Genomic DNA, 12,973 nt, shown 5'->3' with positions numbered 1-12,973 from the left:
GGTGCAAACAATTATATGATGAATATGGATTTATATATATATATTTATGTATGTTTAAGTTAGTATCTACACCGTTGTCTTGCAACTCATAGCACATACTGTGAATAATTTGGGATAAGACAATTTGTCTAAAAGTGTTTCAATAATAATAATAATTAATGTTTAGTTCAAGTTTTAAAATGTTTTTAAATCACATTATTTACATACAAGTCGCAAAGACAGCTAAACTAGTATGAATTACTTTGTTTCATCTGTTAGTGATTTCTCGATACCAGACGTAATTACACAGTCATATCAAATTATTAAAATGATATAAAATAAAATAAAAATACTGTCTAAATACAAAAGTGAAATAAAAATAAAAGAATGACTTCTTAGAATGGGTGTGTATATATATATTTATATTAGTAGCTGATACGTACTTAAAGGGTTTTAAAAAATCATAAGAAAGTTGGGAATTGTAGATTATCGCATGTCCAATTCCAATTCCGGTTCCCGTTTTCATTCCCGTTCCCAACATATTATATGAATCTTATTTCGAGGAAGATTGCTATAGCAAACTAAACCTACCATTGATATATTTATAGCTCATCGACGTGAATTTAGTTTTTCGCAAATCCCGCGGGAACCATGGATTTTTCCGGGATAAAATGTCTTTGTTTGAGCGTGAAAGCCTATGTCCTTTTCCAAATCTAGTCTATCGCTGTACCAAATTTCATCAAAATCGCTTCAGTAGCTCCGGAGTGAAAGCGAAACAAACAAACATTAAATGTATAATATTAGTAGGAATATATTTTTATATCGTGCTTAAAACGACTTAATCATATAGGGTCCAAAGTGAGTCTTTCATATAGTCTCTTGCTGTTAGACAACGCATAACAACAGGGTAGATTTATTACTTTCGTGTGCATGACAAGCTGCGCCTAAAACTCGCGATTTGCTAGTCACTTTATTTTAGAGGTTAACTGTTAGCCGCTATTTTGTTCGACGTGTTCACAGCTGTCCCAGTCTATCTAGACGTATAGTGATGTAATTTCGACTGGAAAGCTGTAAAGTGAACACAAAACAACTGTCTACACGGGATCGACCACAGGATCGACCTAATTGATGCTTAATTGAATGTTATTGAGAACATAGCTTACTGCCACGAGCATACCGTGACATTAAAGTAATTAAATTAATGCGTCTTTAAGAATAATATTCGTAATGCACGAATGCATTAGTGTAATGATTGTAATTAAGTAAAATGTTACATTCTAGCTTAGTAGTCAGGTTAAAAATGTTGACTATATCGTTGACAACACTGTCAATACAATGATAATTCTGAAGTTATTCGAATGACAAGCAGCCTTGCAAATAAACTCGGGAAACGTTATACGTCCGAACAAACCAATCGTAAGCAAAATGTGTGTTTGTAAACATTGAGCATATTTGTAAGGCATATGTATAAATATCAATAAAAATATATACATACATATATATAATCACGCCTCTTTCCCGTAGGGGTAGGCAGCGACCACTTTTTTCCACTTGCTACGATCCTTACATACTTTTTTGTTTCGCTTCGTCCACTTTCATTATTCCTTTCGTACATGCTCTTCGGTTTAGGATACTCTTGCCCTGGCCTTTTTTCAAGACGTCCCTGATTTGATCTTGAAACGTCCGCCTAGGTCTACCCCTTCCAACGCTTTCATTCACACTGGCCTTATACACTTTCTTCGTCAATCGTTCTTCATTCATTCTCTCGACATTTCCAAACCATCTCAGCATACGTTTCTTAATTTTTGTCACAACATCTTCTTTTAGACCACAACTTATCTCACTATTTCTTATCCACCTAACATACTTCCGTACATGAGTGTTGGAACCAACACCCCCTCATGCACAGCCAAACGAGCCTTATTAGACACCTTCTGCCTGTTCATAAAGGAGTGCAAAGTTCCATTCATCATGTTTCCAGCATTCTCTGTCAATATCACTCTTATTTCCATCTAAACGAGCATATAAATCGCATATAAACGATCTAATTTGCAGTACTAATTGTAATTCACGATAATTTTGTGTGTTCAATGCTCTCATTTGAATCGGCTCATTCTGAACGAGCCTGAAATGAATAATTGCCGAAAACACTGCATTGAACTGCTAAAAGTGGAGCAGACATATTAAACAAACCGATACTGGGACAGGAGCCTATTGACCCTAATAGTGGGTCTTAGCAAGAAGTCGGCCAACTGCAATTAGGTCTCATTAACATTGTGATAAATCACATTAGAATATGCAAGTCTCGGTTAAAATTGGCTTACGGCCGTTCCCACAAATAGAGATCAATTACTACCTTCTAGTGTAAGTAATTAGCTGTCGATAAGTCATTCTTATCGCCTTATTTTAGGACGCGTGAATTGCAATTTTCATACAAACTTCTATCCCAGGTAAGCTATACGTCGCGGTCGTCCCATTGACAGACAGCGTGTACGGATAAGATGAGTTACCGTCGATAAGTTTATTGGGACAGAAAAGTCAACGATAGTTACAATTTTTATCTCAAGTAAGAGATAGACTGAATATTGGGAACGGCTGTTAATCGGTACATTCTGAACGAGCCTGAAATGAATAATTCTCGAAAACACTCCATTGTACTGCTAAAAGTGGAGCAGACATATTAAACAAACCGATACTGGGACAGGAGGCTATTGACCGTAATAGTGGGTCTTAGCAAGAAGTCGGCCGATCGCAATTAGGTCTCATTATACATTCTGATAAATCACATTAGAATATGCAAGTCTCGGCTTAACAGTGGGCTGACTGGTTTGTCTCAATAGCCGATTAATTTCACTGGCTACGGCAAACTTCGAAACGAAACACATTCACGGCCGTTCCCAATATTCAGTCTCTCTATCTCCGGTTGTGGCCTACTTGAGATTAAAATCGTAACTATCGTTGACTTTTCTGTCTCAATAAACTTATCGACGGTAACTCACCTTAACCGTACACGCTGTCTGTCAATGGGACGTCGTATAGCTTACCAGCGATAGAAGTTTGTATGGAAATTGCAATACACGCGTCCCAATGTAAAGCGATAAGAATGATTTATCGGGTATATTGGGACAGCTTCAGATTATTGACAGCTAATTACTGACAGTAGAAGGTAGTAATTTATCTCTATCTGTAGATAGTATATTGGGAACGACCGTTAACCTACCAGTGGGCTGACTGGTTTGCATCATTAGTTTCACTGGATAAGGCAAACTTCGCAACGAAACACATTTAGTGCTTGCACGCGCTGGTGTGCACCGCTAAGATACCAATCTACCATCTGTGCCAAGAAGCCCCCATCTGGTGAAAACTTCGCTTATAACAAGTAACTTAAAGCTTTATTTTCAAATTTATTGTTCACAGTAAATATATTTACACATATAAAATCACCCACACGAAACCATGTAAGGTTTATCCGTGGGGACGAGATCGCTCTTAATTACTTACAAATTATATTAATTTCTTATAGTTTTTTATTAAAATATATTCTTTGCCTTTTCTGGTTTTTTCTCAATATTTTTCTCAAACGGTTGCAGGCAAAACATTAAGTGTGTCTAGCAATAAATACTACCATTTCTGCCTACCATATGCATTGTTAATTAAAACATACACATGGTCGAATTTGCTCCGGCCGAACCATCGAACGCGGTCTGGTAGTGGTAGTATTCGATGGTGCGTCGCATTGTCCGTAGCACAAAATTATTATTATTACAGTCCGGACTGTACTGAGCAAGACGCCCACCGGATCCTGACCAAATCCGACCATATGTTTAGGCTATTAACGAAATCTACGCAAACTCGAATTTCTCCAATTCAAATTCAAATATTTTTATTCAAAATAGGATTTAAAATCACTTATTGAACGTCAAAAACTACCACCCATTCAAAAGAGACTGCCTGAGAAGAATGGGCGCAAGAAACTCAGCGGGCTTTTTTTTTAAATATAAAATATGGATTACAATGGGATATCGTACAATAAACATTTATAATTAAAGAGCCTGAGGGTGTTCGGTTTATTCCCAGTCCGTTGTGTCATTAAGAAAATCGTTTGTGCTTTAATAAACTTTCCCACACAAACGTTTTTTAACAATTCTTTTAAATTTCGTAACACATTTGTTTTGTACATTTTCTGGGATCATATTGTAGAAGCATATACATCGCCCAACAAAAGACTTACTAACTTGACCCAACCGAGTAGTAGGCATAATAATATACCCATCACACACTCAATGTTTGTTGAAATAAACTTTGATTATGGGATTATATTTAAACTATGATGTCTCGTATGATCACAACGCTGCACTGCAGTTGGTCTACAAAGTTCTATATCTAGCAAAAACCACGTCCACGAACAAACGAAAATTCTAGACTATTCTAGACTTATACGTCAGCGTACACATAACCATTAATTACTACTTTAAAATTATATAGTATTTTATATTACCACTGTAGAAGAATATTTCAATGATATAATTATCTTTATATATATAATCCTTGTGTGCGTGTGTATGTCACTGAACTCCTCCTAGACGGCTGGACCGATTCTAATGAAACTTTCTGTGTGTATTCAAGTGGATTCGAGAACGGTTTAGATTCACAATTGAACTACCTCCTAAACGGCTGGACCGATTTTGATGATATTTTTGTGTGTTCAAGTGAATTTGAGATTGGTGTGTGTCTTCAGGTGGATTCAAAAATGGTTTAGATTCACAATTAAACTACCTCCTAAACGGCTGGACTGATTTTGATGACTTTTTTGTTTGTTTCAGTGAATTTGAGATTGGTTTAGATTCTCAATTCCGCCCATATAATATAATTCTCCTGCTCATGTGTATGTTAGTGAACTGCTCCTAACGGCTGGACCGATTTTTCAAACTTAAAACATGTGTACAGGACAACGTCTGTTGGGTCCACTAGTATTATATATGATATACAGGGTAGTTTTTTGAGAAGAGCTTTGATGGCCAAGTCGGAAACTACGAGACTTGAGGAAAGTCGTGAAAGGAGTTCCTCTTATTTGTTAGTAATACATTATCTTTGCAAAGATGGATCCGTATCAGCAACAGAGTCCATTGGCCCATTATACAGGATGTAATTTTTTTTGCGCGACATAGCGAACAAATAATGCGCCGATAGTGGGAAATCAAACGCCTGTTCAAACAATCGAGGCAGTGAATTATGATTACAGACTAGGTTCCACCCGCGACTTGTTTGGATTTGCTTAAATTCAAAAATTTCGGATAATATTATGTCCATTACCCAGTAATTTATGCGTCCATGTTTGGATGAGTTAAGGCGACAGCATATTTTTTTACATTGCCATGAAATATTTTTTTCAAAATTATTTATAAATGTGAAAATGTTTAAGGCGAAGAGTAAGCAGAAAACACGCAAACATGGTGTTTTTAGACAAGTTGTGTGGTGAAAATATAGCATTTCGAGCCATGAACACTACTTAATCCTGTTACACATATCCTTAAGTCTTATTTGTAGATTGCTAATGCTTGCTGGTGTGTGTGGTTATAGTTAACACCTTTTTGAACTACCACTTTTCTTTGAAGTTAAACAAGTTTTTGGCATGGCGTGACGCATTTATTTGGTACTTCTCTCAGAAAAGTTATTCTTATAGCTTGTACTTTTTTGTGTAGGTTCATTTCTTCAGATTAGTAGTGAATAACGAGGATTGTAAGCATATAAAGTGTTTTCCACGCAAGAATTTTGAAAATATCGGCTTTGTTACATAGATGACGGGCCGGCAGCGGTGAACTCATATCGCTCAAGGTCGCTGGCATTTAGTGTCGCCTTAAATATCGTAACAACATTTCTGATATTAGATTTATTATAAACGAAAACGGGCGAAAGGGCAAAGGCAAGTAGTCCATACAGCCCTGTCAATAGAAACTGTCAACGATCGCGTATGTCAGTCGATGACATAACGTTCCAATTCTGAAATTTTCCGGCATTATTCGGCAAGCTTGAGTTTATTGAACACGTATATTAAAAAATATCACAGCATAATATTATATACCACTTCTTGTCAATGTAAACTTAAACAATATTTTTGCTTTGTTTAACTGATAATAATTATATATTATCTACAATTAAAATTAAATGAATAGGCATTTAATTTTTTTATTGTTTTTAATTTTTAATTTATTTATTACTAGCTGACAAAGCAAACGTTGTATTGCCATCATAGTTAACAACTGAAGTTAATCTACCAAGTATAGGTAGCTAAAATTAAGTTTGTTTTTTACCTCCTGAGAAATTTAGACAGATACAATGATTCTAATTAGTTATTCATTTTAAACTATTCTTTCAATTTGATTTCTGAATGACGGGGGACACATCAAAGGAAAAACAAAATGTGTGTGTGTTTTTTTAATTCCGAACATTTTCATATTTATTCACCTTTTAAACCTTCTCTGGACTTCCACAAATAATTCAAGACCAAAATTTGCCAAATTGGTCCAGCCGTTCTCGAGTTTTAGCGAGACTAACGAACAGCAATTCATTTTTATATATATAGACTAGTGGACCCAACAGACGTTGTCCTGTACACATGTTTTAAATTTGAAAAATCGGTCCAGCCGTTAGGAGCAGTTCACTAACATACACATGAGCAGGAGAATTATATTATATGGGCGGAATTGAGAATCTAAAAATTAATCTAAATCTAAAAATCTAACCAATCTCAAATTCACTGAAACAAACAAAAATATCATCAAAATCGGTCCAGCCGTTTAGCAGGTAGTTCAATTGTGAATCTAAACCATTATCGAATCCACCTGAATACACACGGAAAGTTTCATTAGAATCGGTCCAGCCGTCTAGGAGGAGTTCAGTGACATACACACGCACACAAGAATTATATATATAAAGATATACAGAAACTTTATCGCATAATATTACACATATATAGTATTTGGTCTCTACACTAGACATAGCCTGTCCTATAGGCAACCAATTTACATTCTATGCCTCTATGGTTACCGATATGAACCGAAAGGTCAAAAGTGCACTCTGTATATCTGATTAACCAAGTTACAATGTATTAACATTATACTATGAATTCTAACCTATCACTTTAAGAATAGCTTCCATGTCTACATTAGTGAGTGTGTACAACCGTCTCTATATTTTAAATTTGACCTGATGGACAGAGGAATTTCTAATAGAACATTTTAAGTTACCTTGCTGTATATACAGGGTGCCCCAAAGTTATGGGACATGAAGGGAAAGTACCTTAAATATCGAAGATATGCTATTTTACTGAAAGAAGTCTTTATGTTATTTTTAAAAGTTAGTAATTCTGCATTCAAAGATTTTCTAAAAATTACTTGCCTCGTCTGGGAATCGAACCGACTTAAATGTTTTTTTACATTAGAATAAATCGATAGAAGAAATCTAATGGTGTAAGGTCCGGGTATCTAATCGATCCATTCGTACCAATCCAAGTAGGAAAACAGTCATTTTACGTTGTTCCTTTCTTTTGAAATACTATCTTACTTAAGAAGAGTTATTAGTTTTTGGCCATTCTTACGATTGGCATCATAAGAGTAGGGGTGTTTTTTTTTTAAATTTAAGTCGGTTCGATTACCAGACGAGGCAAGTAATTTTTAGAAAATCTTTGAATGCAGAATTACTAACTTTTAAAAATAACATAAAGTCTTCTTTCAGTAAAATAGCCTATCTTCGATTTTTAAAGTACTTTCCCTTCATTTCCCATAACTTTGGGACAACCTGTATTTGTACTAGCTGACCTGACAGACGTTGTTCTGTAGATAATAATAAAATAAAATTGCCAATAATATTTTAAAACATCTAGAATTATTACGTAACATATACTCCTTGTTGTTATAAAGAAATTGTTTCACAGCAGAACTGTCAAACCGTACGTCACTAAATTCTCTCATAGAAAATATGTCCATACAAAACAAATATTGGAAATAAAAATAATTATGGGTCCCAAATCGAAATAAAAACTATCCTATCTCTCAAGTTGGACCAAACTGCACTCCATGAAGTAATCCCCATTAAAAGCCGTTCATTAGCTTAGGAGTCCATCGCGGACAAACAACGTGTCACGTAATTTATATATATTAAGATGTAAGAAGTTTTAATAGAAGAATTATTTTAGTGCGTCCTGCGATTAGTATAGTATTGTGAATATTTGCAATCCGTTTTGCCGGCAATTATCCTTGATTCCATTGGCATATTTAATTGATGACGCTTTTAACTATTTACTGGAAATATTTATTAAGTATCTTAATTATAATATTACATACACATTAGGATTGCAACAAAGTAACAACTGTAATATGTTACTTTGTTGCAATCCTCAGCATCCAATTGAATATTATTTTTAATCGAATACTTGATGTGTGTTTTACAAAAAATACCAAAACAGAAGAGTACTTTATAGAATTTTGCTTTCAAATTCATATATTTTAATTCGAAATAGGATTTAAAATCACATATTTAACGTCAAAAAGTCAAAAACTACCACCCATTCGAAATAGTGTGCCTCAGACCTGAGAAGAACGGGCGCAAGTAACTCGGCGGGCTTTTTTTTTCATAAAACTACGGGTACAATGTAATATCGTATAATAAGCCATTTATAATTCTATAGCCTAAGTGTGTTCGCTCCATTCTCAGTATGTGGTATCATTAAGAAAATAATTTATGTTATAATAACCTTTCCCACACAAACGTTTTTTAACAATTCATTTTAATTTTGTTACACATTTGTTTTGTACATTTTGGGATCATGTTGTAACAGCATATTATATACATAGCCCAATAAAAGACTTACTAATTCGACTTAACCGAGTAGTTAAAATTTTCAATACCCATTCAAAAATAAAACGATAAATGGGTAAAGGTTTGTATGTGGAATCAAACATTTACTAAGAAAGAGATATAAAACTCTTTTTACTTTTTTGTAAGAAATAAAAACAATATTTCTGTAATTAATCAATATTTTTGACGAATCAAGTAAAATATAAGAACGGTTTCAATATTATCAGGGGCGTACATATCATATATGCAATTAAGCAGTGCCTACCTCGTTTTGAACCTAAATAAATATAGCACTAGTGTTAAAGTTAATTTGGTTCTTTTTTTATAACCAAACTTCTATTGAACACCCACTTATAAAATTTTTCCTTACGCTAGATACTAAATACCTACGGTAAGCGATCTTTGCTTATTGAGAAGCTCAACTACGAGTACAAGTTAGATCAACTGTGCCTACTTTGCTAGGAAACCAATGCACGCCCCATAATACGCCGAATTCCACCTTCGCACGACACGCCACAAGTTAGGATATCATCCCCACCATCTGGATGTGTGGCGGTCCTCCACAGTGCGGTTTTCAAGGAGCTTCCTTCCACGTACTACAAAGCTGTGGAATGTGCTTCCTTGTGCGGTGTTTCCGGGACGATACGACATGGGTTCCTTTAAAAAAAAGCTCGTACACCTTCCGTAAAGGCCGGCAACGCTCATGTGATTCCTCTGGTGTTGCAATAGAATGTAGGCGGCGTTGTTCACTTAACACCAGGTGACCCGTACGCTCGTTTGTCCTCCTATTCCATAAAAAAAAAGAATATTATACAACTAACAGCGACTCAAACAGCTGGCGAATCAGTTTTATGTGGGAAAAACCGCGCGGTGGTATACGATACAAAAAATGCGGATGAAGCCGTCGGCAGGAGCTTGTACTGTATAAGCGGCAGGTTCTCAAAGGAATGTCGTGAAACCAAATCACTTAAACAAGTCATTAAGTTACCTAACGTGTAGGTACTCTGTATTATGTAATTTTTATGGGAGTTAACGAATAGAATGTCGCGCAATGCAAATGCCTGCGCCGCGGCCGGTCTCAACCAACCCATCGAGCATAACATAACACCTCCATGATAGATGCTTACAATATCTTTATAACTCTCTGAGAAAGAATTTGTTCTAAATTCGAAAAATTCACCATTATATTTGTTGATTAAATTCAAATTCAAATATTTTTATTCAAAATAGGATGTGACATCACTTATTGAAAGTCAAAACTACCACCATTACCAAAAAGAATGCCTCAGACCTGAGAAGAATGGGCGCAACAAACTCAGCGGGCGTTTTTTTCCAGCATAAATATGTTTACAATTAAACTTACCCCCTTATTCATAATGGTCCGCTTACTTAAAACAGCCGCTAAGGAGTGTTTTTTCTCATTCTGACTTAGGTCAATGGAAGAAGACAGAGTGTGAATTAGCAATGCTTTAAGTTAGCAGCCTATTAAGGGGGAATGAATAAGGGGGTTATTATTTAATAGTCTGAGGGCGGCCATTCCTTTTTCAATCTGTGGAATCATTAAGAAAGTAATTTATGTTATAGTAACCTTTACCACACACACAATTCTTAACAATTCTTTTGAATGTCGTGATATTTTCGTTTTGAACATTATAAACAATAGATATAAATAATAGGTATAAATCTCTTTCTCCCTTTGGTGAACCATAACCATTCTATTATAACACAGTATAAAAAGCAGTAGTAGATACAGAAGATTCACATAATTAAACCTTTTAAAGAAATAGTTACTTTAGATGTCCGCTAATGGGTTTCAATTTAAATCGTATTTCATTAATAATAAGTTTGCACAATCTACGATCTACTCTTACTACCTATTTGGGTTTATATTTAGGCGTGCGAAAATCACAGCAGGCGCCATTTTACAATATTTAACAAGGGCAAAGTCTTACCTTACAAGTTACAACTCGCACGTTGCCAAATAAAAATATTACCTACTTATATTGCCTGCTTAAGTATAGAGTAAGTAAGTAGTATCTTAAGTAGTAGTAAGTAGATCTTGTAGATGACGCCACAACCTGAGAATTGCACAAAGACATATAAGGACAAGATTTATGAACTCGAACGGTTGGCTCAGTGGAAGAGCGCTAACACGGAACGCGAGAGGTCGCGGGTTCGAGTCCCGCATCGTTCATAAATTTTGTTTTCAATTTTATTTTTGTGTAATTAATCCCAGAAGTGAGGGTTGTCACTTTAAAAAATGACAAATTGTTAATGTATTCATTTGGGTCCGAGTCGGAATCTTTCCTAAATTTATTAAAGATCGGTATGTTTGCATTTTCGCTTCAACAAGTCATGGCCACGCATGCTAGTCCAGATCATTGTAATGAACATTATTCTAATGATCAAATGTTGCGCAACTATGTTCTCATATAAGGTCTATCCGCATATCAACATTAACCCCCTTATTCATAATAGTCTGCTTACTTAAAGCATTGCTAATTCGCACTCTGTCTTCTTCTATTGACTTAAGTCAGAATGAGAAAAAACACTCCTTAGCGGCTGTTTTAAGTTTAAAAGTTTGAATAAATATGAAAATGCTCGGAATTAAATAAAAACAACGATTTTGATTTTCCCTTTGTGTGTCCCCCGTCGTTCAGAAATCAAATTAAAATAGCTTAAAATGAATAACTAATTAGAATTTTTATATCTTTCTAACTTTCTCAGGAGGTAAATAATAAACTTAATTTTAGGTAGATTAACTACAGTTGTTAGCTATCAAACAGATTATTTTTATGTCGGATGATAAATCTTAAGTTTTGTCACAAATTAAATTTCTGAACGTAAACAATTTTATTTGACATTGGTCAGCAAACTTTATGTAAATATTGATAAATAATAAGTTTTATCAAAAAATTAAAATTTTGAACCTAACCGCACCACAAAACAAAACAAAAAATATAGTTCATCAGAAAGCTTTAAATTTATTAACAGTAGCCGAGTAGTAGGCAGCATTATAAGTTTATGTCTGTTCCTGTTGTTAACATTATGGTTATGACAGTTTCTAGCAAATTCACTTATGTGCCTATGAACATACATAACATTATCAAGAATATATTAAAACGTCCGACCTGTTTGTTTCATATAAGTGTGATTTAAATTTTTTACCATATATTGAAAGAAGCGTCCGCACGTTCGACTATTTACATTCGATTATTTATTATATTCGACTATCCACCCCGAGGCAGGGCCCATATGTTGGGCTCGGGTGTAAACACCCCTTACCGACTAAAAACCTCCTCTGCGCTGATAGCCCTCTTTAGGGCTTTTTAACTTTTACAGCGAAATCTGGCGGGGGCCTTGGAGGCCGTCTATCCGTACTGCTAATTCTCTGTTCCTTCGAAGTTAAGCAGGAAATATGCTTTCCGCTCACGCAGAATAATGTAGAATACAAGTGATAATCTAAGTCCAAAAAATATTTTTTATGTTAGACTGAGATATACTGTTCCGAAAAGTACGTCGAAGTAAGCTCTTTGTGTCTGTATTGATTGTATCTTGTTCGTCTGAAAATATATCTTTGTCATTCAATTAGTCGTGAATTTTGATCGTTCTATTTCCATATCTCTTTTTTGTTATAATGGGATGTGTTTCTTTAGTTCACATCGTACATCGACACGTATTTTTGGGTTCGAGAACCTACTAAGTTATTACTAAGATACAAATTCAGAATTCTCTCCAATACTTTAGGAACTCGATTGCACTTATCAACAAATATAATGTACCACAAGTTAGGGATAGACTTTAACGAAATATTTTAGTAGCCGACAACAAAAAGGATGTAAATACTACGTAATAAAGGACGGGACTGCCTAAGTAAAAATTTAAATTTAGTTAAGTATGAAACGTGCAGTGATTTGACATAAGTTTGAAATAGTAATTACAGTATGGCGATTGGCGACGAAGTATAAGTAAACGAAGTTTGAAAGCGAACAGTTGCTTAAAAAGTAGTCGATTTCGGCTAGCTTTGAAGACTGCAGACAAGATTATATCCGTCATCTGTCAATCTATCAATGACTGCACATTTCATACAATCGAGTTAATCGCTGTTTTCTTATAGAGTTTCGCTAGAATTGTAAAT

At 34.9% G+C, this 12,973-nt stretch overlaps 2 protein-coding genes across 4 annotated transcripts in view; both read left to right on the top strand.

The window, feature by feature from the left end:
- Nucleotides 1–12,973, top strand: part of LOC126966024 (39S ribosomal protein L41, mitochondrial) — a 68,998-nt gene that overhangs the window by 1,150 nt on the left and 54,875 nt on the right. The gene's annotated exons all lie outside the window — the stretch shown is intronic.
- The window catches only part of LOC126965974 (NAD kinase-like), an 83,480-nt gene that overhangs the window by 18,665 nt on the left and 51,842 nt on the right, over nucleotides 1–12,973 (top strand). The window lies entirely within an intron of this gene.

This window comes from Leptidea sinapis, chromosome 9 (assembly GCF_905404315.1).
Source record: "Leptidea sinapis chromosome 9, ilLepSina1.1, whole genome shotgun sequence".
In the NCBI taxonomy this organism is placed as follows: Eukaryota; Metazoa; Arthropoda; class Insecta; order Lepidoptera; family Pieridae; genus Leptidea; species Leptidea sinapis.
This window is presented reverse-complemented; position numbering and strand designations above follow the sequence as displayed.